General features: G+C 41.5%; 1 protein-coding gene across 2 annotated transcripts in view; it reads left to right on the forward strand.

Annotated features, from left to right (window-relative positions):
* Positions 1–5,610: 5,610 nt before the first annotated feature.
* The window catches only part of LOC126108772 (TD and POZ domain-containing protein 3-like), a 75,303-nt gene continuing 56,065 nt past the window's right edge, over positions 5,611–24,848 (forward strand). Inside the window, exon 1 of one of the 2 annotated variants that reach the window (XM_049914122.1) lies at positions 5,611–5,757. The gene's annotated coding sequence lies outside the window, so the exon portion shown is untranslated. Of the gene's footprint in view, positions 5,758–7,651; positions 7,756–24,848 lie in introns of those variants that run through there. The other variant, XM_049914123.1, reaches the window with a different exon arrangement.

Consider the following 24,848-nt stretch of genomic DNA (forward strand, 5'->3'; position numbering starts at 1 on the left):
AGAGCGTACAGGCCGACCTCGTCTGTTGACTGACAGAGAGCGCCAACAGTTGAGGAGCGTCGTAATGTGTAATAGGCAGACATTTATCCAGACCATCATACAGGAATTCCTAACTGCATCAAGATCGACTGAATGTACTACGTCAGGTATGTGAGAGGTGAGTGCAACTTGGATTTCGTGGTCGAGCGGCTGCTCATAAGCCACACATCACGCCGGTAAATACCAAACGACGCCTCGTTTCCTGTAAGGAGCGTAAACACTCGACGATTGAACAATGGAAAAACGCTGTGTGGAGTGACGAATCACAGTACACAGTTTGGCAATTCGATGGCAGGGTGTGGTATGTCGAATGCGAAGTGAACGTCTTTTGCCAGCGTGTGTCGTGCCAACAGTAAAATTCAGAGGGCCAACAGTAAACTTCTACACGTGTTAGTTGTAAATAAGCTGGAAAACAGTAACACTGGACAGAGCGGTGGACGAGTATACTCCCATATCTTGTTAAGCTGGTTCCTAAGACCCCAGGTTCCATACCTCAAATTGCTCAGTGGAGCAATCTCTATGTCCTGTTGAATTTTTGTCCGGCCTTACGGAAACACCCGGTATGTAATGTTAACAGTATCGATCCTTTGACACGTCCTTCTGATGCGAATGAAAACACCTTTCCACCTGACGATGTAGTTCCTTTAAGAGCAGCGTGCTGAATTCTGGTCGCAGGGAGGGCTTGAGCCTGGTCCCCTGACCGGCGACGTCTTGTTTCCTCAGCAAACGGAGAGCCGGCACTGTCCCAAGTGACTTCCTGAAGTCAGTAAACTAGGAGGAATCAAGCTGGCCGCCGATGTCTACAGCGCTGTGGCACTCAAGGAGAGTACGTGATACGTGAGCATAAAACTTGTTCAATAACTCAACAGCTGCTTGACGTCAGCAATGATTGCATCTAATTTCCTTCTTGGAAAATGTCATGACATTAGGATGTCATAACCATTTCTTCGTTGCTCCACTTGTTCTTGTTTTAAAGCTGTTCTTTTGGTTTTTGCCATTCGAATTTTCATTAGAACGGCAACAAGAAATGAACTCTCCTTTACTTCGTGTTATCTCGTCGCAAAACGGCACGCTCTGGTGAAGGCGAGGCCCGCGCTATCGCTGGCGACCCCTACGCTGTTGACCCGCGACAATTCAGGGAGCGCCTGAGTGTTTTCCTGGTGGACAGTCACTCATCAGTGCAGCTGGCCAGTGGTTTCAAGTAAGCTGCGAAACCACAACTAAATATTTCGACTGTCATTCCACGACGAAAGAAGTTCCACAAAACCTTCAAAAATAATTGTATCTTAATGTCTGATGAAGTGTTCATTGCACTGGTATGATTTCACGTTGTTACATTTCATCCCTCTCATTCTATTAAGTCCATTCATTTCAGATAATTTATTTTACTCAAATATGATATATTATATTTATTTTTCTCATATTAATTGCAAATATATATGGGTTTTGGGAAGATCGGCTATTAACATTACCATATGTAAAGCATTTATTGCAAAATTACAAAAAATCTTAATTGGATCATATACACTGAAGGAGCTGAAGATACTGGTACTCCTGCCTATTTTCATAGAGGGCCCCACAACACGACGTGTCTCGTGTCATGGACTCGACGTGTCATGGACTCCACTATTATCTGAAGTAGTGCTAGAGGGAACTGAAATCCGTAAGGGTACGAACAGGTGGAAAGTTTTTCTGAACAGCACACTGCAAGACATCCCACATATGCTCAGTAATGTTCATGCCTGGGGAGTTTTGTGGCCAGCGGAAGTGTTTAAAATCAGAAGGGTGTTCCTGCAGCCACTCTGTAGCAATTCTGGACGTGTGGTGGTGTCGCATTGTCCTCATAGAAATTCCCAAGTGCGTCGGAATGCACAATGGACAGAAATGAATGCAGGTGATCATACAAGATGCTTACATACGTGTCACCTGTCAGAGTCGTATCTATACGTATCAGGAGTCCCATATCACTCCACCAGCACACGCCCCACACCATTATAGAACAGTGAACAGACCGCAGCTGACATGTAGGGCCCATGGATTCATGGGGCGGCGTCTAGACGCTAGATACAATTTCAAACGTGACTCGTCCGACCAGTCAACATGTTTCCAGTCATCAACAGTCAATATCAGTGTTGACAGACCCAGGCGAAATATCCTCAGACCTCTGTAAGAATGTGAGAGTTCCTATTTCACATAATGCAGGTGCTCACAACTGAAAATTGTAAAGACCCACAAATTTAGTGAGGTACAGTCGCCATTTGTTCAGACGAATTATTTATGAAAGAATGGAAAAAGTGACAAGAAACCCATCTCAGGAGAGATAAGCATATGCTCCAAGGAAATGCAGGCATATACTAGGCTGCACTTACCCTGAAACTTCCTCTAGAACAGAAAGGCAAACATTTTGTTATAGCGTTTGTAGATTTAGGGAAATTTTTTGACTATGTTGATTGAAATACCTCTTCAAGTTCTCAAAGACACTAAGATGAAATATGCGCTCTGTGATCCCACATATCCGGAAGTCCACAAAAACGTGCGTTTCTCATATTAGGTGCATTGTGCTGTCACCTACTGCCAGGTACTCCATACCTTCGACCTCAATAGTCATTAGACATCGTGAGAGAGCAGACTAGGGAGCTCCGCGGAACTTACGAACTTCGAATGTGGTCAGGTGATAGCGTGTCACTTGTGTCACAAGTCTGTACTCGAGATTTCCACACAAATAAACATCCCTAGGTCCACTGTTTCCCATGTGATACTGAAGTGGAAACGTGAAGGGACTCGTAGAGCACAAAAGCGTACAGGCCGATCTCGTCTGTTGAGTTACAAAGACTGACGACAGTTTAAGAGGGTCGTAATGTGTAATAGGCAGACATCTATACAAACCATCACACAGGGATTCCAAACTGCATCAGGATCCACTTCAAGTACTATGACAGTTAGCCGGGAGGTGAGAAAACTTGGATTTCAGGGTCGAGCGGCTGCTCATAAGACACACATCACGCCGGTGTATGACTAACGACGCCTCGCTTGGTTTAAGGAGCGTAAACATTGAATAGTGGGAAAACGCTGTGTGGAGTGACGAATCGGCGTACACAATGTGAAGATCCGAAGGCAGGGTGTGGGAATGGCGAATGCCCAATGAACGACATCTGCCAGCATGTGTAGTGCGGTGGTGTTACGGTGTGGTGGTGTTTTTCTTGGAGGGGGCGTGCACCCCTTGTTCTTTTGCGTGGCACTATCACAGCACAGGACTAAATTGATGTCTTAAGCACCGTCTTGCTTCTCACTGTTGAAGACCAATTCGGGATGGTGATTGCATCCTTGAACAAGATAGAGTACCCGTTCATAATTGACGGCCTGTGGCGGATTGGTTACACGACAATAACCGGGATGAACTGGCTTGCACATAGCCCTGTCCTGAAGAATCCTATAGAACACCGTCGAGATGTTTTGGAACGCTGACTTCGTACCAGGCCTCAGCGACCGACATCGACCCCTGTGTAAGCTGTCATCAAGGCTAAGGGGGGGGGGGGGGGGAACAACAAAAGGAATTCCAGCATTACCGATGGAGGGCACCGCGAACTTGTAAGTCATTATGAACCGGGAGTCTGGATAGTTTTGAACAGATACTGTATGTAGTGAAAGGTTATTCACATTACGTACAGAAACAAGAAGGTGGTTATAAGTGTCAAGAATGGAGAGAGACAGGGTTGTAAACAATCTGTACGTGGAGCAAGCTCTGAAGTAAAATCAGGAGATATTTTGGAAGGTAATTAAAGTTCAGGGTAAAAAAATAAAAACTTTTAAGTATGGTTACGACATCCTAATGTTATAAGGCTTGCGAAGGACTTGGAAGACCACTTGGAATAAATGGATAGCGACTTGATGATATATTATAAGATGAACATCGAGATTAGTAATCGACGACAATTAAGTGTGGCAGAATTACATGAGGCAGTGCCATGGTAATTCGATTAGGAAATGAGACACTAATAGTAGTAGATGACTTTTACTGTTTGGATAGCAAAATAACTGACGAAGACTATAGTGCAGAGGATATTGAGTGTAGAGTGACAATAGCAAGGAAAGCTATACTAAAGAAGAGGTGTTTGTTAAGGTGTAATATCAGTTTAAGTGTTAGGGAGTATGACATGTAGGTATTTGTTTGGCAGTAAATCGTGGATGATTAGCAGATCAGACAAGAAGTGAATGTAAGCTTTTACAGCATGGTTCTATTTGAAAAAAATTTTGAAGGTACGATGGACTGAATAAGAAATGAAGAAGATAGAAGAGACAGACAAAAATTTGTACCAAGGCAGGGATTTGAAACACACACACACATACACACACACACACACACACACACACACAAACACATATATATATATATATATATATATATATATATATATATATATATATATATATATATATATATGTATGTATGTATAAATATATAAAAAAAACAGATGTTTCAGGCTTGAAGAGATCTCAGGAACCATATACTTTCATTTGATTAGGTGACGAAGTACTTAACTGAATTGAGGGAAAGGAAATTTATGACGCAACTTGAGTATAGGATGAAGCTGGTTGGTAGGAGACGTCTTGATACAATAATGAATTGTCGGTTTCATTGTGGAAAGATACGTGGACAATGGTGGTAAGAGTTGTGGAAGGAGACAGAGGCTTGAATAAAGTAGGTACGTTGAAATGGATATAGATTGCTGTAGTTATACAGAAATGAAAAGAGTGACGACCTCATCAGAAACAATCAAGGGAAGTTTGAGGTAGGACTACAACTTGAATAAAGGTGGTTGCTTTGAGTGTATACCAAAGCGGACTGCCCAACGTGTCTTAACGTTCACCTCCATGTAATGCGACGTGGGGACAGTGATCGTAAGAAGCAAGACGAGTGTCACACCTCGTTAATGACAGCAGGCGTCAAACCTATTATTAATTGCTGCTGTCACTGTGTGTCTGGCCATTTCGACAAGTTTGCGAGTGAACTTTGCGAAGAGAACCGTATACAATGGCCATTTAGCGTTAGTAGCCAGCAGCACACGAGACTGCAGGTCTTCAGCTGAGCCAGACAGCACAGGAACTGGGCAGTAGCCTGCTGGAGGTGTGCCGTTTGGCCCGACGTATCACAGGTCTGCTCCCTCGTCAGATGACGGGAGGCCCTAAGTGCACCGAAGAAGCAACGAGGCGTTCTGCCCGGTACGTGTGGAGGCTGCAGTTCACGCTGGAAGCGGCTCGGTCAGCTTTCGCGGTGTTTCGTGTACCGTTACTCAGGCTCGTTCATTCAGGTTACCGTGAACGTGGACCGCCGTGTGTACTTTGGTACATTCTCGGTGTCCAGTTGTTGCCTTTACTGAGCCGTGATTTCCTGCCATGCTATTGGCAGGATAGTTTCTCTGTCGAAACTACGCACTTTGCGGCGTCCAGGTTGGCCAGCGCCCTCTAATTAGGACGGCCGCGGCTCTGGAGGAGAGGCGGCAGTGAGAGGGGGAAGGAGGCAGCGCGAGCAGCCGGCCGGCGCTCCGTGTACTGCGGGGACGCACCGTGCTGACACTCCGGCGCCTGGGCCTGGCGGAAGCAGCCACCGGCCAACACGGGCTCTGTTTGAGAGCCGCGTCCGACTGGAATCCTGAGGAGAGCGCGGGAATTTACCCTGGCGTGCAAGTTAACGGCGAGCTCCTGGACTAACTTTAAATGGTGAGCCATTTGTCGTAGAACTAGTCATTGCTCCGTGTAGCCTCTTTGATTTTCGCTAGTCATTCCTTAAACCACTTGGATGTGGGTCCGGGATACTTGGTATTGCAAGTCCATCTAACTGAACTGTGTCCTGGTTCTGTTGCTATACAAGTGTGGCCGATATTCGGCGATTCCTTTTATTACTATTATTGTTAATACGTTAAGTGGTCAATTTAATGAGTCAAAGCTTATTCTCTGTATAATACTTGAGCCGCCAATTTAAACTGGAATTGCCAACTTCATTGTCGCTGGCAACTGTAATAGTAACGACTTTGCATCGTCAAACGGTGCTTTGCTTTTTAAGGATGTGTGCGGATTGTCTGATCATTATCACCTTGAACTAGTTGTGATTTATAAATTTATCAAACGAAATTTGACGTCATTGGAGATTTTGTAATGAACTATTACTTTAACAGTAACTGCGATTGACACACTATAATGTTTAACACCTCTTCCTGCATTTGGCGCTACCCAGTACTTGGCTGTTGGTTTTATATTTTAGTGAACTGTGTATTCTAGAAGCCCTTATTGGTTTGCGCAGGCCCTCCTGCGTGTTGGTGTCACTTGAACTCTCGAGCACGGAATTGAGACGCGCGGCCGATGTGAACGCCAAACGTCGAGAGGGTGCTGATTGGTGTATAGATCTGTCAGGCTATCGTAACATCATATTGCCGAATGTTTTCCATAATAGTTAATTCACGTATTTATGAGACCTTGCTATTTGACTATTTGTTTAGAAACGAAATAGCTTTTACAAATTGTAATTTTTCATATTCACAAGAGATTAGTGAGCTCAGATCTGTAGTTACGATACGGTTACATTTGTGTGAAGTAATCTTTTATTACTTTAATGTTGCGCCCATAAGGCTGCTTTTCTTTAAAAGTTTTTTCTTAAGTACTCTCATTGCTTTCATGCAATTGAATAATCGGCGTAGAGAACCGCAATTTTCAAAAACTAATTAATCATTGTGTTGTTACCAGTGCTCTGTTTTAATTAACGTGGTAAAAATAAATTTTTCTATCCTCAAATGGGGTCAGCATTCCACTCCAGAAGCCCATGTGCCCTGCTTACTAATCTACCACCTTACCACTTACTTCTCCACTTCCTGATGAGCGTGCTGTAGACACTCACGTTTGTATACATTACAACAGGTGTGTTGACAGAAATTAACAGATAGTTCCCTCTTTTGACGAACGCTCTTGAACCCAATCACATATTATTAAATCAATCGATCTTAGTCCCATAGAAACGCGAGTCAGCGAGTTCTTGGGACAGTGTGTGATCGCAGATCACCCTCGACAAGTAGCTCTACAGATGTAGTCATCATTTGGTGCAGATCATACGAAATCCGCGAACTTTCTTCGCCGCCGAACGGAGGCCACTGTCAAGGGTGCACGCAATGTTGACGGCATTTGCATTCCCAGGTTCGTATCCTGCCTGGGGCATGGGTGTGTGTGATGTCCTTAGGTCAGTTAGGTTTAAGTAGTTCTATGTTCTAGGGTACTGATGACCTCAGAAGTTAAGCCCTTAGTGCTCAGAGCCATTTGAACTATTGCATCCTCAGGGCGTGTTTCTCAGGGGATTGACTGGAACGGGCTCTGATGTGAGCACCCTGCGTTGAGCAGGTACCTGGCTATCACGGAGTCGTTTTGGAAGATGCCGCGAGGCCAGAATGAGCAGCAGAGCGGTTGCCATAGTTATCTCGTGCCCTTGAGGTCAGTGCTGCGAGGCGTTGCGCAAGAATACTTCCAATGTCGGACGTCAGGAAAGTTTGACGACGCTTGAGGGGGAGGGGGGGGTGAGAGGCGGAGGGGTTCTGGAGCAGAGGGCAGGCTGCGGACAGAGTAGGTGGGATGTGTCAACCCAGTCCAGCAGTGGCCAAGACATGGATAAAAGGCTGTCTTCACGACAGCCCACTACACTGGCTGCAGCGGCACAGAGCAGAACTCACACATCTGGTAAGTCTCTATGTGTTTCTTCCACCACTGTGCGGTGTGCTGAGCGTATCACTTTCCTCGACTTGACGGTCTTCTGTTCTCTATGGTACCCTCCTTAAAATCGGTATCTATGAAAACGAGAGTAGCTAGAGGTGGTACCGAGTTTTAATGCAATTCTCTCAAATGTTTCCACCACCTCTAGCGCAATAGCTCTTGATATGCATTCCGGTATCGGTTCACGTCATCTACTCATTTCGGCAGCTACTCATTGCTACGGCACAGTCTACGTAATGGCGCCACTGGCCACACTAACTATTGTTACATGTTGTGCGCCGCAGAAACAGGTTCCCGAGCGCATGCTACTTTCGATGCAAACTTGTCAGATCCGACAGTAGAAGCAGTAAAGATCTGCTGGAATACTGTCGTACAGTCCTAATACACAGCGTGATTCACAAAGACATGAAAATGTTTGGTCACGGAGTTACGGCTAGTAAAACTTATGCCTGAAATTTAGCAACTTCGCAAATATGAAGATATCGAAAAACTGTGTGAGGTTAAAATAAAGCACGATTCCTATTTATTTTGTTGTTATTGGTCTGATGAATCTAATAAAACATGTCCCAGGCGTGTATCTGCAATAGTTTTCCAGAATATCCAGAGAAGCAAAGGCGTAATTTCGTAAAATTTTAAATTTTTTTAACTACTTGGCCCAATTTGTTTTTTTTTTTTTTTTATTCCAGATAATTGCAGGAAGTTTTCAACAGAAGTTGTAGAAAATTTAATTTTGGAAAAATTGAGGTAAAAGCGTTAACTGCAACTGTATCCATGTGTCACATAATCTGCTTTTATTTATACCACAGCACACGTGAATTGGTGTTAAACCGAAAAAAAAAAAAAAACAAAGCTCACTGTTAAGAAACTTGTACAAAGCACATACAATTTCGCAATACAATCAAAATCAGAATATATGTTCAAAAACGTCTCCACCGAGCTCAGTGCATTTAGCTGCACGTGTATGAACAGATTTTGTTGCTCGTTTCAGTTTCACAGGGTTGTTCTTAATTTCGTCTATTGCATTCATAATGCGACCAAGTAACACCTCACGTGTGTTGACATTGTCTTTATAATCCATGTCTTCACCCATCCCCATACACAAAAATCCATTGTTGTTAAATCGGGAAATCTGGGTGGCCACCTCGAGCAATCCATCTCTGGGATGAATGTTCATTTAATTGTGCAGTAACTGCGTCGGTAAAATGTGGAGGCAGGCCGTCATGTTGAAAATACATTTGCAATCGCGTAGCAAGCGGAATATCTTCGGTCAAGTGGGGCATTTCTTCTTGAGGGAATTGTAAGTACGACTCGCCAGTTAGACGTGCTGGGAAAATGAATGGTCCAATAAAGTGTGTGTTGACTGTACGAGACCACACATTTATGCTAAATCGCTGCTGAAAAATTGCGTTGCACTGTTGCTTGTGGGTTTGCTTCGGACCATACGTGCTCGCTGAAATAATTGTTTATATCATCTCGAGTAAACTGTGCCTCATCAATAAATAAAACGTATTTGTGTGACTGTCGATTAGTTTCTAACCAGCTGCACAACTCCAAGCGGAGGGCAGGATCTCCCGGATAAGCGATGCACTTTTGGTTTATGGTAGAGACACACATTATTCTACCTCAGTGCGCGCCATACCTTACACTGTGAAATGCCTAATCGTTGCGGGATACGCCGTGTACTGTGCCCAGGCTACGTTGAAAAGCATCCATAATGTCCTCATCATCGTCTTCACGTATCGAGCTCTCGTAATGATTATCAACGCTAGGTAGAGAACCTGTCTCCCGGAACATTCGTCTAATCGGAATCCTTCAAGTTCAATAATGAATGCGATATTCGTTAATTTCAGCCGTAGCATTGCCATCAGATTTTCCATAAATAAACACCATATCAGCGTGTTCCTACGTCGTAAATTTGAAAGGCATCACTATTTCATAAATAATCTACAAACTACAACAGATACTATGTGATTTTACTTAAATACACTGTTCTTATTGTCTTCTTTCACTGAACAATACAGAAAACTAACTCTTATCAAGGTTGTGGAACGACTGAAACAACTCACTAAAGGTAGCCAACGATGACATAAGAGTTTCTACATTCTTAATGAAAAGTAAACAAATTTACTTGTATAACAACCTTTCCTTCTCTGGACGATACACTGCAGACACACGTCTGGGACATGTTTTATTAGATTCAACACACCAGTAATAACAAAATAAATGGATATCGTGCTTTACTTTAACCTCTTAAAGTTGTGTGATATCTTCTTATTAGCGAAGTTGCTAAATTTCAGGTAAAACCTTTTATTACCCGTAACGCCGTAACTGAACATTTGCGGACCTATGTTTATATGACCTTTTTTCTTTATTTTTACATGTAGAACAACATATTAAAATATTTACATATCTTCGTGAATCACCCTGTATGGAAGATATATTTGCGATGTGGTCCAGCTTGAGACTCTCAGGATTGATAACTGACCCAACATGCAACCTCTTTAGTTTTGTTTTCGAACGTCGGACGTCATTAAAGCTTGACAGCAGTGCGGGAGGAGGGTTCACATCAAAGGCCCCGGGTATGTGCCACCAGTTTTTGACGTTGGACCTCTTCTCGCCAGTCTACCTGCTTCATCTGAAGAAGGTTTTGCCCCCTGTAGATGCCTAATGGACTCGGGAGAGCGCACCAGACTTCTCTGCAAAGATGTTATGCACTGTAGTGAAAGTGGCATTCGCGATATTGAAGACATTCTGCTGTGCATAACGCAAACTGTGATTAAAAGTATCCGGACACCTGCCTGAAAATTACGTACAAGTTCGTGGCGCCCTCCATCGGTAATGCTGGAACTCGATATGGTGTTGGCCCACCATTAGCCTTTATGACAGCATCCACTCTCGCAGGCATAAGTTCAATCAAGCGCTGGAAGGTTTCTTGGAGAATGGCTGCCCATTCTTCACGGAGTGATGCACTGAGGAGAGTTATCGATGTCAGTCGGTGAGGCATGGCACGGTGTTCCAAAACATAGCTAAAGTGTTCTACAGGATTCAGGTCAGGACTCTGTGCAGGCCAGTCCTTTACAGGGATGTTACTGTCGTGTAACCCCTCCGCCACTGGCAGTGCATTATGAACAGGTGCTCCATCTTACTGAAAGATGCTATCACCATTCCATAATTGCTCTTCGACATTGAGAACCACGAAGGTGCTTAAAACATCAGTTTAGGCATGTGCTGTGATAGTGCCACGCAAAACAACCTCCCCCTCACTTAACGACCTTAATGACAGTGAAAAATTAAACCGCGTGTACCTAATGGAAATTTGGGAAAAGCAATCATCACCGAAGTTAATCTGTCGGTAAAGAGGGAGGATAGGGTTACATCTAAATGAAAGGAAAAATGCAAATGCAATTGGTGGAAATTAATTTTGAGAAAAAGGTAAAATTAATAAAGAAAGTTATTGTGCGGTCGTCACGTTAACAATTATTAGGCGTTAATTAGATATTTGAGATTTGGGGAAAATTACAGTCGCCAGTCCTATGGACAACTACTATAATAACTGAAAAAGAAAGGTTATTGCACGTATAATTAGCACTAAAAGCGTGGTAACTGAAGGTTGGCATGTGTTGTGTGAAAACTGAATGTTTGTCAGAAGCAATAAATTTCCCAACACTCTGACTTAATTTAGCAAAAGAATTAATAAAAACGGAAAATTGAAAGCTAATTTAGTGACTGAAATTGAAACGTCCCCTTAGAACAATTATACATGACTGTGCTTAAACTCACACACAATATTTTTAGCGCAACGCAATCTGACTTTCAGAAATCCCTACAAAAGAATGGCCCCGACTAACATTAAACTATACCTTTCACAAATCACTTACCTCACAAAAATCTTCATTACTCGAACTACTGCAATACAGCGAGCGCCACTACTGCCAGCTAAATAAAAGATTCAAACTACGGAAGGCACTAACTACTGATAGGCATAGTTAGCAAAATGAAAGATTTTAATAGAGAACAAACAATGTATTTACCTTAATAGTCATAATATATATAGCAGTTCATAATATCCAGTATAACAAATTTCAAAACTCCGCCATCTCTCTCCCCACATCCACCACTGCTGGCGGTTCACCTCCAACTGTGCAACGCTACGCGCTGTTAACATCCAGCTGCCCAACGCTACAATGGCGAGTATTACAACAATGCCAACCAGCCAAAGACTGCACACAGCATAGCCAGTGATTTTCATACAGAGTGCTAAGATAACCTAAAGAGCCTACTTACATAGCCCCCATGCTCCCCACAAAAAAAAATTTCAAATTGTTTTGGGCACTGGCCAATACATATTTGTTAAAATTTGTTCACAATTACAATAACAAAGAAATCAAATGCACACACGTATTGATACAATGATGGTCAAAGGCTAAAATTTTCTCACAGTCCGTAAAGACAGTCCTGATCATTTATCACATTAAAATTGCAGTGTTTTTTTTTCTCAAAGTCTGAGTAGTATAAGAGAATGCACACGGAAGTAGTGGATTTCCATGCAGTCTTGAAGAAGTAGTGGTGTCCTTCCAACGGACAGACAGTGCTGACTCTTGACATGCTGACAGGTAATGGGCCACAACAGAGCAAACCCACAGCAGAGTCAGTCGAAGTTTTGAAGAATATTGGTAGGTAGGCCATCACAGAGCAGACTCACTGTAGTCCTAGTAGAGATTACGGTATTGGTGGGCCACCAGAGCTGCAGACCCACTGCAGTCCTTGTAGAAATAATGGTATTGGTGAGTCATCAAAGGTGTAGACCCACTGTAGTCCATGTAGAGACGGCCAGCAGCCATCTGTTGCGACTGTGCAGGTGCACATTCACCATCGAAGAGTCTTGCGGAGAATATAGCAAGTCCATAAACCACCACTTGTGCACTCACAAAGTTTTTGGAATTGTCCTTAGAACAAGCAATGCTGTTATCCAGTCCCTTGCTGAATTAGTAACACACGTGCAAACACTAACAGTCCCAACTTTTCACATATTGTGCATTACTATGACCAACAGAAGTGTGTGCAGTGAAATGAATGCTTACAAGTTACTTAATTTGATGAACTGGTGTCAATTACAATTTTATAACATAAGAATACAATAACAAAGGTACAAAATACATCATTAAAGAACGTAACAATACAGATAACATTTGTAGTACAGGCTTTACAACAGAATAGAAATAAACATATACATCAGTGTTATAGGAATTATGACATAAATAAATACATAAAAGATCAGAATAATTATTGAAACATCAACTTCACACATGAGCATTAAAACAAAACAGAATAAATAATGTCTAAGCATATTTACAAGGTAAATAACATATTATTAATGCCAATTATATTTGAGGAGAACAGTATTCCTCATCATAGTGAATGTAGCTTAATATTAAAACAAGAAAAAATTCTATGAAACTACACAGAGACAGGAAGAAAACAAATACACAAGGGTACACAAACACATAGTGGGATAACACAAAAGGAAAGGACAGGGTTCGTTTTCAGTGTAACATTTGGTACTGCAGTCCAACCCAAAACTTCATTCCATAGATCTTTCGTCTTATTTCAAAATTTGTTTCCACCAAAAAAATCCTATTCAAGCGTGCTTTCTGTATTCTGTTCATATCCTCTTTCAAAAATAGTTTTCCTCCACTGTACACTACTTTTTTGGTCAAACTATTTTCTTATAGCTTCTTAATGCATTTCTTCCAATTCATCATAGTTAGTTTCTTACATAGTCTACCCCCTCTTAAGCTAACTTAAATCTACTGAGCTCAGATGCTAAACTAAGGGAGGAGGCAATGCAGCAGCACAAAACAATTAACACAAACAGCAATGCAAGCAGCAGTAAATCTAAATTAACACATAAAATGCAAAATTACAACTAATATGAGCCAATGTGCAGCAACAAGAAAACTAAATCAGTAGTAAACTGGCTTAGCAAAGTAACACAAAGTTAAATTCAGTAACATTATGCCTGGCAAACAGCTGTAACTTATACCTAAACATGACATAGCTCTAGCAGAAAAAATATTAGAGTAAAAACAACAATGCAGATAAGGGAAATGTATATTCACATCTTAATGTCTATGTAATTAAAGTGGTGCACCACAACAACTTATTGTAAAAAAAATATTACCATGTACTTGAAAAGAATATTATGTATGCAGTTACTGTTACTAGTCCCTTCTTATTATTCTTTCCTTTCCAAGTGCTCCTTTTTTGAAGAATGTGGATCACAAAATTATTATTTAATAGATCTGTTGACAGAAAGTGTTCACATTAGCAAATGTATTTTATTTTATTTTATAAAACCAATGCTGCAACACAGCTGGAAACTAGATATCAAATGAAATAAGCAACTATGAAAAGCAAAGCATAAAAATATCATTGAATAGTCATGTGACATTTCATAAGTTAGTAGAAATTCTCTCAACTCTCGTAGAAAGACACTTGTCATAATCAGGTGTGCAGATGTAAGTATCTTTCCAAGTAATGAACGTGTCGTATTTGCGATGCTATCTCTAAAGGAATGTCAAAGGCGAGGATAATGGCCTCTTTTTTTTTTCTCCACCTAATGGCTTTCTTTTGTCAGACGACTACCTCTCAGCTGGGCGCCCAAAACGCATTATGTCAAGGTCACTTACCTTTCTTACTGAAATATTTACGACAGCAGTTTCTGTTACATTGATGGTCTCATATAAAAATGTTTCACAGGTCAAGAATTTGCGTTACAAAGCTGTAGAAACAAAATGCTATTGATATAACAGTGTCCAAAAAATTTTCGTCGGCATTGTAATACATTCACGCATTTACATACATTTCATAACTCTTAAAGTACGATTCATGGTTTCCAACATCCTTTTTCACAAGCCAGAGTCCCTAACTTCTATTCATTATTCATATACATATAAACACATAATCACATGCCTCATATATAGTAGCATCATCTTATTGACATAAACATACCTCAACAGCATAATACACATTGTCATCGTAATAATAACATCGTAAAAACTCAGTCAAATCTTAAAATCGTCGTAGCTTTCTGCAATAATTTCAAACCATAAAAAATATTCTCTGTTCATTTCAATAGCGTCATCTACCTCGAACGTACTTTAAAAATCATGATCTCATACCAAATACATCATTCAAAGCCCTCATAGTATCACAATGGTTCTGAAAAAATATGAAGAAATCACAAAGTACAGACAAAATACAGTTTCATAAGTGTGAAGTTACTCAACTGTGTAATTGCGTAAACATGGGTCACTGATGTAAAAAAAGTTTTTCTCTCAGTTAAATCATCAGATAGCTGTGTAATTTATGTGTTAGAGGAATATGGTACCGATGTGTAAAGTTGTATAAGCAAATACCATATTAGCTAGGGCTCCTTGTGCTTGCCAAACACATGATACACAAAGTAAGCGTGTACCCCCCTGAGGATTAATGTAATTATACCCTCAGGTGTTACAGATTACAGCAATGGAATGAAATGTATCATGGAAAACTTTCTTTGTAATACAAAAATCTTGAAAAATAAATGTTTTAAGTACAAAATTAATCACTCAAATACGTGTACTGTAGCGCTAAACTGTGCATCCTGTTGTAAGATAATCTCTGTGGACGTGTCGTAGTTATCGTCCTCTGTACGCAAAGTTGTGCTGAAGTCAATATACTTACCTTATGATAAACAAAAGTGAAATGCTTTGCGTAGAGATATCTTAGTTATTACGCTTATTGTTGTAATGAAGAACGTACTGTGCTGTAACGTATTGTTGTGCTATAAAAGAGGCTGTCTCATTGTAGCTATACCACAAAAGTTACTACTAAAACATGTTTTACTTTCCAGAATAATTCAGAAAAACTGTGCAGATATAAAACAGATACACCGCAAAAGCAACATTGTAAATTGTCCCTCAGTAGTAACGTCGTGATATAATCGTGTAGCTGTCACATAAACTAACCACTGTGTCATCTGGTATCTCTCAGAAAGTACTTTAATTCCGAATGTATTTTCAAGTAAACCAAAATGTTGCATTAAAATCTCATTAGCAGTACTGGTAAATGTTCTAAGTATGTGAGCCTTATAGTCGTTACGTAATCGTGCAACTAACAAGCAAGAATGTACACACACAATAACACTGTGTCGTCTGTTCGCAATAACGATGCATTCGTAATTTCTGTTTAAATAAGTTCTCTTGGTTCTTGACTGGATATTTAACTTCAAACATTGTTGCATGAATCTACAGTATTTGCAAAATTGTGTCCTATCATTTCGGATTCCTGAGGCGAGCTGTTGCCGAGCGATCGATCGATAATGCTTCCCTGTTCACTAATTGTTTCACTGCCTACGCCATTGTTTGCCACCCTCTCTATTTCCCTATGCACAGTTACCAAATTACTATGTTGAACATCAGTTAATTCATTACATGGTGGCGCTAACACACTACTTTAGTCTTCACTGTCATTTCTCAGTTTACCAATAAACAAAATCTACACTAATTACACAAACTACAAGAAAAAATCAGAAGATTCCAGTGAGGTATCTTTGGCTAAGGGTCGACATATGAAACGTCCCCTTAGAACAATTATACACGCTTAAACTCACACACAATATTTTTAGCGCAACGCAATCTGACTTTCAGAAATCCCTACAAAAGAATGGACCTGACTAACATTAAACTATACCTTTCACAAATCACTTACCTCACAAAAATCTTCATTACTCGAACTACTGCAATACAGCGAGCGCCACTACTGCCAGCTAAATAAAATATTCAAACTACGGACGGCACTAACTACTGATAGGCATAGTTAGCAAAATGAAAAATTTTAATAGAGAACAAACAATGTATTTACCTTAATAGTCATAATATATATAGCAGTTCATAATATACAGTATAACAAATTTCAAAACTCCGCCATCTCTCTCCCCACATCCACCACTGCTGGCGGCTCACCTCCAACTGTGCAACGCTATGCGCTGTTAACATCCAGCTGCCCAATGCTGCAATAGCGAGTATTACAACAATGCCAACCAGCCAAAGACTGCACACAGCATAGCCAGTGATTTTCATACAGAGCGCTAAGACAACCTAAAGAGCCTACTTACAAAATTAATAGCAGTATTTGTTTCTGAAGCACTACGAAATTCAGTAAAATTAGGTTAGTCTTGGGCTACCTCAACCATCATTTCAAAAGCTGCTCGAATCTATGCAATTTAGAAATAAGAGATTTAACTTTGAACTTGAAAGAAATGATTCTGAACAATTAACAATAGTAAAATGTAGTACGTACCAAGCTGAGCTGCAGTCACAGGTAAGCTAAAATATGGTAACAAGACTCGCACTCTTAATTTCTGCTTGTGTAATCTAAATATTGTAGCCAGCTATGAATACTTTAACTGAACATTGAAATTAAAGCAGTGTATTGGATTCATATTACTTTAATGCTGGCATATGAATTTCAACGACACTCGGGTTCATTCCAGAAAAGGAAGGGACCCTACTTGGTAATGCAATTGGGACAATGAGCAACAAAGGTTCATGCTAAGTTGCTGTATTTTTGTGATGCAACAGTTTTAAAAGCTGAAGTCTGCCATACAGTTCTATAATTTTACGTGTTTCCAGTCTTCCTTGTTGGTTGATTGAAGGTTTGAAGTCGTCGGTCGAGGAGGTGGCGACCGTCACTCATTGTCGGCCATCGCTGTTGCTGAAGCTGGATGTTGGCACGCCTTCTTCTCAACACTGTCACCAGGCGAAACGGGCTCTTGATGTGCGCCAGCTAACGCTGAAACTATCACAGCAAGTCGAGCGCAATAAGATGCTGCTAAAATCCAAAAGCACGGCAACTCGCGGGAGCATCACTCAACACACCTGCTCCACCGCCCTACCCCAGCCAATCTCCTCTGCCCGTGCTCCGCGTGGCCGAGTTCAGACTACCAAAGATCCTAAACACTTTGGTTCTCCACACGACCTATCGATGTATTCGATCTATAGCATAGTTTTCCCTAGGCAAGACCCAGCGTAAAAATACAAATAATATTTACAAAACAAACCAATTATACATCGACATAAATGCATATATATATATATATATATATATATATATATATATATATATATATATATATATATATATATACAAATAGTAAAACAATTACAATATATAAAGATACAGAAATGTCATATCTTGAGGTAACAAAACAAGGAAAAAAAATTATAGTACAATAGATGGAAGTAGGTGGATATGCATTTCCGGCGTTACACGTGCCCCACATTGTCTGAGGATGTTCGTGTAACCGAAACATACTCAGAAAATGTCCCAAAAAGGTACAAAAGCAACGTAAATGCATATGTTCAAAATATCAAGAAAATTTAGCATTAGGCTAATTAACCGTGAACCAATTTTTAGACCATAGTAATTGAGTAGAGACACTCCTAACCTTATTCCACTGTGTCATCTCACACAAAAGAAAACAGGTTGACAACATATTAAAATTCATAGAAAACATAGAAAATGGTTTAGCTATTCTAAAATCATCAAAATTCCTAACAGTATCAAGAAATGGAATGCTATTTACAAAATTAATCAGAGTGCATGGTCATAAAAACAGGTAGATCAAAACACGCAAATTAATAATTAATTACACAGAATACACATTTTTATATAACCTTTTCGTAATTAATATTCTCGGCATGAGAGTACACTTAACGCTAAACAAGAAAATAATATACAGCAGAGCGAACAAAAAAAACATACATATTGACAACAGAATTCTTTCACATCAGCTGACCGGGAAGCAAAACAACTCCGCATTCCGTACTCGCAAGTACAAAGAATGCCGAGAGCGGCACAAGAGCCGACAGCAGCTCCGTCTCGCCAGTATTGTTGCGCCCGCCTGTGCAGCACGCTTGATCTCACTCGCCTGTGTAACGGCATTTCCAGAACGTCTGTTTCACTGAATTCCTTCAGAAAAACTCACTTCCAAGTAATCTCAAGGAGTCTATTAATACTATCACAGTGGATAACTCAACACTGTCCATCATCACACGCATGTACTGGTCTGAAACTTAAGACAGCTTCTAAGTACATCGGCAATGACTAGTAAATCACATATTCATGAAATCTTACAGCTAGTTACAAAATCATATTTAAATTCCTTAATCTACTGGGACTCAGCTGAAAACTTGAACTAGCAGCTTGGATTTTTCAATTGATTAATAATGAGTTACCCTTAAATCATTCAGTCAAAATTAATTAATTGTTAATTACAACTTCTTTAATGACCTCTTGGTCAGGCAAAAGCATGGAAATCTAGCAAATCGTTAAATCTTACACTCTATATTTACATACTGCACAAATTACCCAATCTGTGGTATTAATCAGTCCTAGGTTGGTACAATTTCAAGTCTACAATGTTCCGTATACCTAATAGTTTCCCAGAGCTTGGATACTCTAAGCAATAAGCATTTGTGTGAGGTATACCAATGGCTTTATATGGTCCATTGTGAACAAACTTAAATTTAGAGATTTCATTGTCTATCTCCCTCGATTTCTCATGAGCTTTTACAAGTACTAAGTCTCCGATTGCAAACTTAGCAAAACGCGCTTTAGCGTCATGACGGAGTATGCGAGCATCGGCTTTTAGCTTCATTATTTCTCGCAAACGATCTTTTTTCACACCAATATTAATGTCAATATGTGAAGGGAATTTGATTATCTCTTCCACAAGTCCCGGTTTGTCTGAAAACACACTCCTATTCCTCATTATTACTTCATACAGGCCTCGTCTTTGTTCGTGGGTTATGTTTGACACACCGTCTACAATACTTTCCAGTTCACTTTCTACACTAGTGTCACTGCCGAGATTCCTCACGTTACAGTAGTTCAAATCCATGCCTACATCAATGGAATCCGGCCAGTTATAATGTGCATAAGCTGGTATTGCCTATGCACACCATCTCCTGCCTCGTCAAAACTAACTACTATTGTTTTATCTTGTGACGTACATGTCAAAGTTTTGCTTTCGCAATTAATCACTGCACGGTACTTTAATAACCAATCTAACCCGATAATTACCTCCGTAGTTAAGTCTGGCACGACGACAAACTCTTGTTCAAATCGTGCCCCACATATCTCGTAGTTGACAAAAATCTATTTTGTGATCGGTTTACTGGCCTTCCCAGTAGCACAGATAATTTTCACTCTTGTTACTGGCATAACTACGATACCAGGTCTGTCTTTCAGTAACTGACATATTTTCCCAGATACAGTACTCAATTCTGCACCGGTGTCAATCAACACGTTTTGTTGTAGGTCGTGCATATCAACAGACACTACTATCTGTCTACACTTGTCCTCGACTGTTTCTTTATTTTCCCACAATAAATCCTCGTCTATATCCAGGTCATTCCAGAAAAAAACCATCCGGCTTTGATCCTAAATCCGGCTTATCTGGCGGCTTTTTCAGCCTCTGTTCACATACAGTTTTAATTTCAACACATTTGTCCTGAGGCTTAGTCTGCAACTTCGCCTCCAATACCGAAACCTTTTCCTGTAACTCGTCAACTAGTGAGTGTTGCTTTGCTATCAATTCACTAATTGTCACCTTTGTTGATTCCTCTTTTGTCAGATTGATCTCATCTGCCAATCTACCTGGGGGAATGTGCCCAGTAGTATCTGCAATTACTTCCTCTGGATCTGGGCAACCCACACTGCTATCGTCCGACCGTATAACGTCAGCTCTAAGCTCATACACGCTGTAATCTACGTGCTTTTCTACCAATCGTGTCCGGTTATCACTAAAATTCTCGTAATCTTTCTCCTTAATACTTTCGCAATGTTTAAACTGGAGTTTTGCGTCGGATGGGTCGGCTACTTCTACCACTATAACTTTCGGTAAGGTCTGCCGGTTAGGGCCAGAACTTTCCGTTACTACTTCAGCATCCAATTCCTGCGGGACGAAACATGAGGAATCTTGCTCGTGCTCCCCATTAACATATACTGTTTCTGGTAAGGTCTGCCGGTTAGGGCCAGAACTTTCTATCACTTTACAAACACTACTTTCCTGCGAGACGATACGCGGCAAATCCTGTCCGCACACCCCATAAACACTTCTCCCGTACAGGCCCCTATAATCTCTTAGTTCGTCGTATAAGCGACCGAACTGCCTTAACCAGACCTCATCCCTCTCTGCATCCCCTCGCTCGATGACGGACGTGTTATCCGACATCTGATCTACTCTCAACAATTGCGAATCATTCTTAAACTGAATCTCCATTTCCGCTGTGGGTGTTACAGCTGCCACTTTATAATCGATTTCCGGAACACTTCTTAAATTCTTCTTACTGACAGTGAATGTATTTTCTACTGCAGTGTCTACAGGTGATCTACTACTTGTGGGCGCACTCCTTTCTCTTAACACTGGCACACTCTCCCGCCGTTGAATATTCCATACGTAATTTTCATAACGACGACACCTCGGTTTTTTACAGTTATTGGGCCGCCAAAATTTCTCCACGCCCTGTCGGCCCCTCACCGGCGCGGCTAATGGTTTCCCTGTCTCGTCCCAGCAGGTACGCTCCCCGGATGCTGCTGAGGCGGCTGATCACATCCTCTGGCGTTATTACTATTCTGCGAAGCCCGTATCAAGCTAGTATGATACTGGTTTCGGTCATTCCTGTTATTATTTGCATTGTACCGATTGTCATTACGGCTCGAACCACTATTGTTATTGCTGCCAAGATTGCGGTATGCATTATTCCCATAGTTATCGTTGTTGTGGTTCCTGTGGAGCCCGTTGTTGTTACCATGGCCTCTACCACTGCCGTGATTATTATGGTAACAAAACTCGCACTTTTCATTTCTGCTTGTGTAATCTAAATATTGTAGCCAGCTATGAATACTTTAACTGAACTTTGAAATTAAAGCAGTGTATCGGATTCATATTACTTTAATGCTGGCGTATGAATTTCAATGACACTCGGGTTCATTCCAGAAAAGGAAGGGACCCTACTTGGTAATGCAATTGGGACAATGAGCAACAAAGATTCATGCTAAGTTACTGTATTTTTGTGATGCAACAGTTTCAAAAGCTGAGGTCTGCCATACAGTTCTAAAACTTTACGTGCTTTCAGACTTCCTTGTTGGTTGATTGAAGGTTTGAAGTCGTCGGTCGAGGAGGTGGCGACCGTCACTCATTGTCGGCCGTCGCTGTTGCAGAAGCTGGATGTTGGCGCGCCTCCTTCTCGACACTGTCACCAGGCGAAACGGGCTCTTGAAGTGCGCCAGCTATTGCATCCCGTCCGCGACTCCGTGTCAGAAACTATCACAGCAAGTCGAGCGCAATTACATGCTGTCAAACCCCGAAAGCGCGGCAACTCGCGGGAGCGTCACTCAACACACCTGCTCCACCGCCCTACCCCAGCCAATCTCCTCTGCCCGTGCTCCACGCGGCCGAATTCACACTACCAAAGATTCTAAACACTTTGGTTCTCCACACAACCTATCGATGAATTCGATCGAGAGCATAGTTTTCCCTAGGCAAGACCCAGCGTAAAAATACAAATAATATTTACAAATCAAACCAATTATACATCGACATAAATGCATAAATATACAAATATACAAATAGTAAAACAATCACAATATATAAAGACACAGAAATGTCATATTTTGAGGTAACAAAACAAGGAAAAAAAATTATAGTACAATAGATGGAAATAGGAGGATATGCATTTCCAGCGTTACGCTCTCCACGAAAAACACGACCACACCATAACACCACCTACGCTGATGACGTTCATTGGGAATTCGCCATACCCACACCCTGCCATCGGATCTCCACATTGTCTACTGTGAGTCGTCACTCCAGACAAAGTTTTTCCACTGTTCAATCTTCCAACGTTTACACTCCCTACACCAAGCGAGGCGTCGTTTGGCATTTACCATCGTAATATTTGGTTTATGAGCAGCCGCTCGACCGCGAAACCCAAGTTTTCTCACAGTCAACTTAAGCCAAAGTACTTGCTGTGGACTGTATTGCAGTTTGGAATTCCTGTATGATGGTCTGGGTAGATGTCTGTTTATTCAACTGTAGGCGCTCTCTGTCAGTCAACAGACGTTGTCAGCCTGTACGCTTCTGTGCTGTATCACATTGGAAACAGTGGACCTAGTGATATTTAGGATTGTGGTAATCTCGTGTGCGGACGTATGACACAAGTGACACCCAATGACCTGGCCACATTGTGAGTTTCGCAAAGCGCCCCATTCTGCGATCTCACGGTGACTAATGACTACAGAGTCGGTCATATGGAGTACCTGACAGTAGGTAGCAGAACACTGCACCTAATATGAAAAACATGTTAATGGGGGTGTCCGGATAATTTTGTTCACATAGTGTTTGCCTATGATCTCCCATTAAAGTCCTGGGCACAATTCACCGAAATATGCCCAACAAACTACATCCCTGAATGAGCATCATCACTGCTTGTCTTGTAGCCTTCCAGCTCGATAGGAGTGGGAATATGGACAAAATCGTATTTTGTCAGCCCATGCCATATTGGCTGCTCCATATAATAGGCATATGTAGTGGCTTGCCTTAGGAATCTGAATTACTGTGAAGCCTACTAATCGAGAGTACGAAATGGTTTTACTGTGGGTAGGCTGTACTGAACGACAGTGTGTTGGTTTCAAGTAGAAACGACATGGTTTATCGATTTTCTTTGCATGACAACATATGTGTCAGGGACAGTGATTGGTTTCAAGCCCCTGATATGTAAGCTGTACTCCACATTACCTTATCCACTTGTTTAGTGGGGGCTACATATGTGGGTGGGCATGGTTGGGGAATGTTGAGATGGATAGAGGAGGGGATGGACTGAGGGAGGGAGCAGGAATTGATGGACAGGGTATGTAGAGGCAGGGTGAGATGATAGGAGGTGATGGACCAAGAGAGATGGGGAAGGAGAAAATATAAAGAGAGATTGGAATGGGAGGAGATGAAAACTGAGTGACTGGGAGTAAAAGATGATTGAGAAGAGGGGACTGGGGAAGATGAGTGGGGGATAGAAGCAGATGGGTGAGAGAGTTGGACAGGAGGAGAGGAACAACGATGGGGAAGAAGAGATGCTTAAAAATGGCTCCAAGCATCTGAGGTCATCAGTCTGGTAGACTTAGAACTACTTAAACCTAACTAAACTACAGACATCACTCACATCCATGCCCAAGGCAGGATTTGAATCTGAGACCGTAGCAGCAGCGTGGTTCCGGACTGAAGCACCTAGAACCACTCATCCACAACGGCCAGCGAAGAAAAGATGGGTTTGGAGAAGAGGGAGATGAGGACAGAAAGGTATAGATTTGTAGGAAAGAGAAATGGTGGCAGAAGGAGATGGATAAGAAAAGAGGCCAGGAGGAGATGGTTAGGGAAGGATGGGGATGCGAAGGTAGAGGGTGCAAGAGGAAATGTATATAGAGAGGGGCCAGATTTAGATGGAATAACAGATTGGGGGCAGAAAGAGATGGACAGGGAGAGTGAGGAGAGGCTATCGACAAAGTGGGGAGGAGGATATGGACAGTGACAAAAGGGGAAGGAGAAAATGGAGAGAGGGGGTGAGGAGGGGAGGAGGAGATATAGAGAGAGTGTGGAGGAGATAATCAGAGATAGAGGGAGAATGAGGTGAACTGACAGGGGGGATGCAGGAGCCAGATGGATAGTGTAGATGAGTAGCAGTAAGATGAAAAATGATGAGGACATAGGACGAGACGGACAGACAGAGGGGTGAGGAGGAGATGGATGAAGACAGTGTGCAGGCAGAGATGTATACAATATATGTGCCATATACGTTTGCAACTGAAACTGTGGGAACAGTGACATACAACTGGTCCTCTAAACTTTACGCCCATACCACAAACATTATAGGCAGTAAGATTTTGGAACATACAGGCTGTTCCAACTTTATACTTTAAATCATTGGCACATGGACCGCACTGACTTAGAAAATATCTTTCTT

Source organism: Schistocerca cancellata, chromosome 11 (assembly GCF_023864275.1).
Source record: "Schistocerca cancellata isolate TAMUIC-IGC-003103 chromosome 11, iqSchCanc2.1, whole genome shotgun sequence".
Lineage (NCBI taxonomy): Eukaryota > Metazoa > Arthropoda > Insecta > Orthoptera > Acrididae > Schistocerca > Schistocerca cancellata.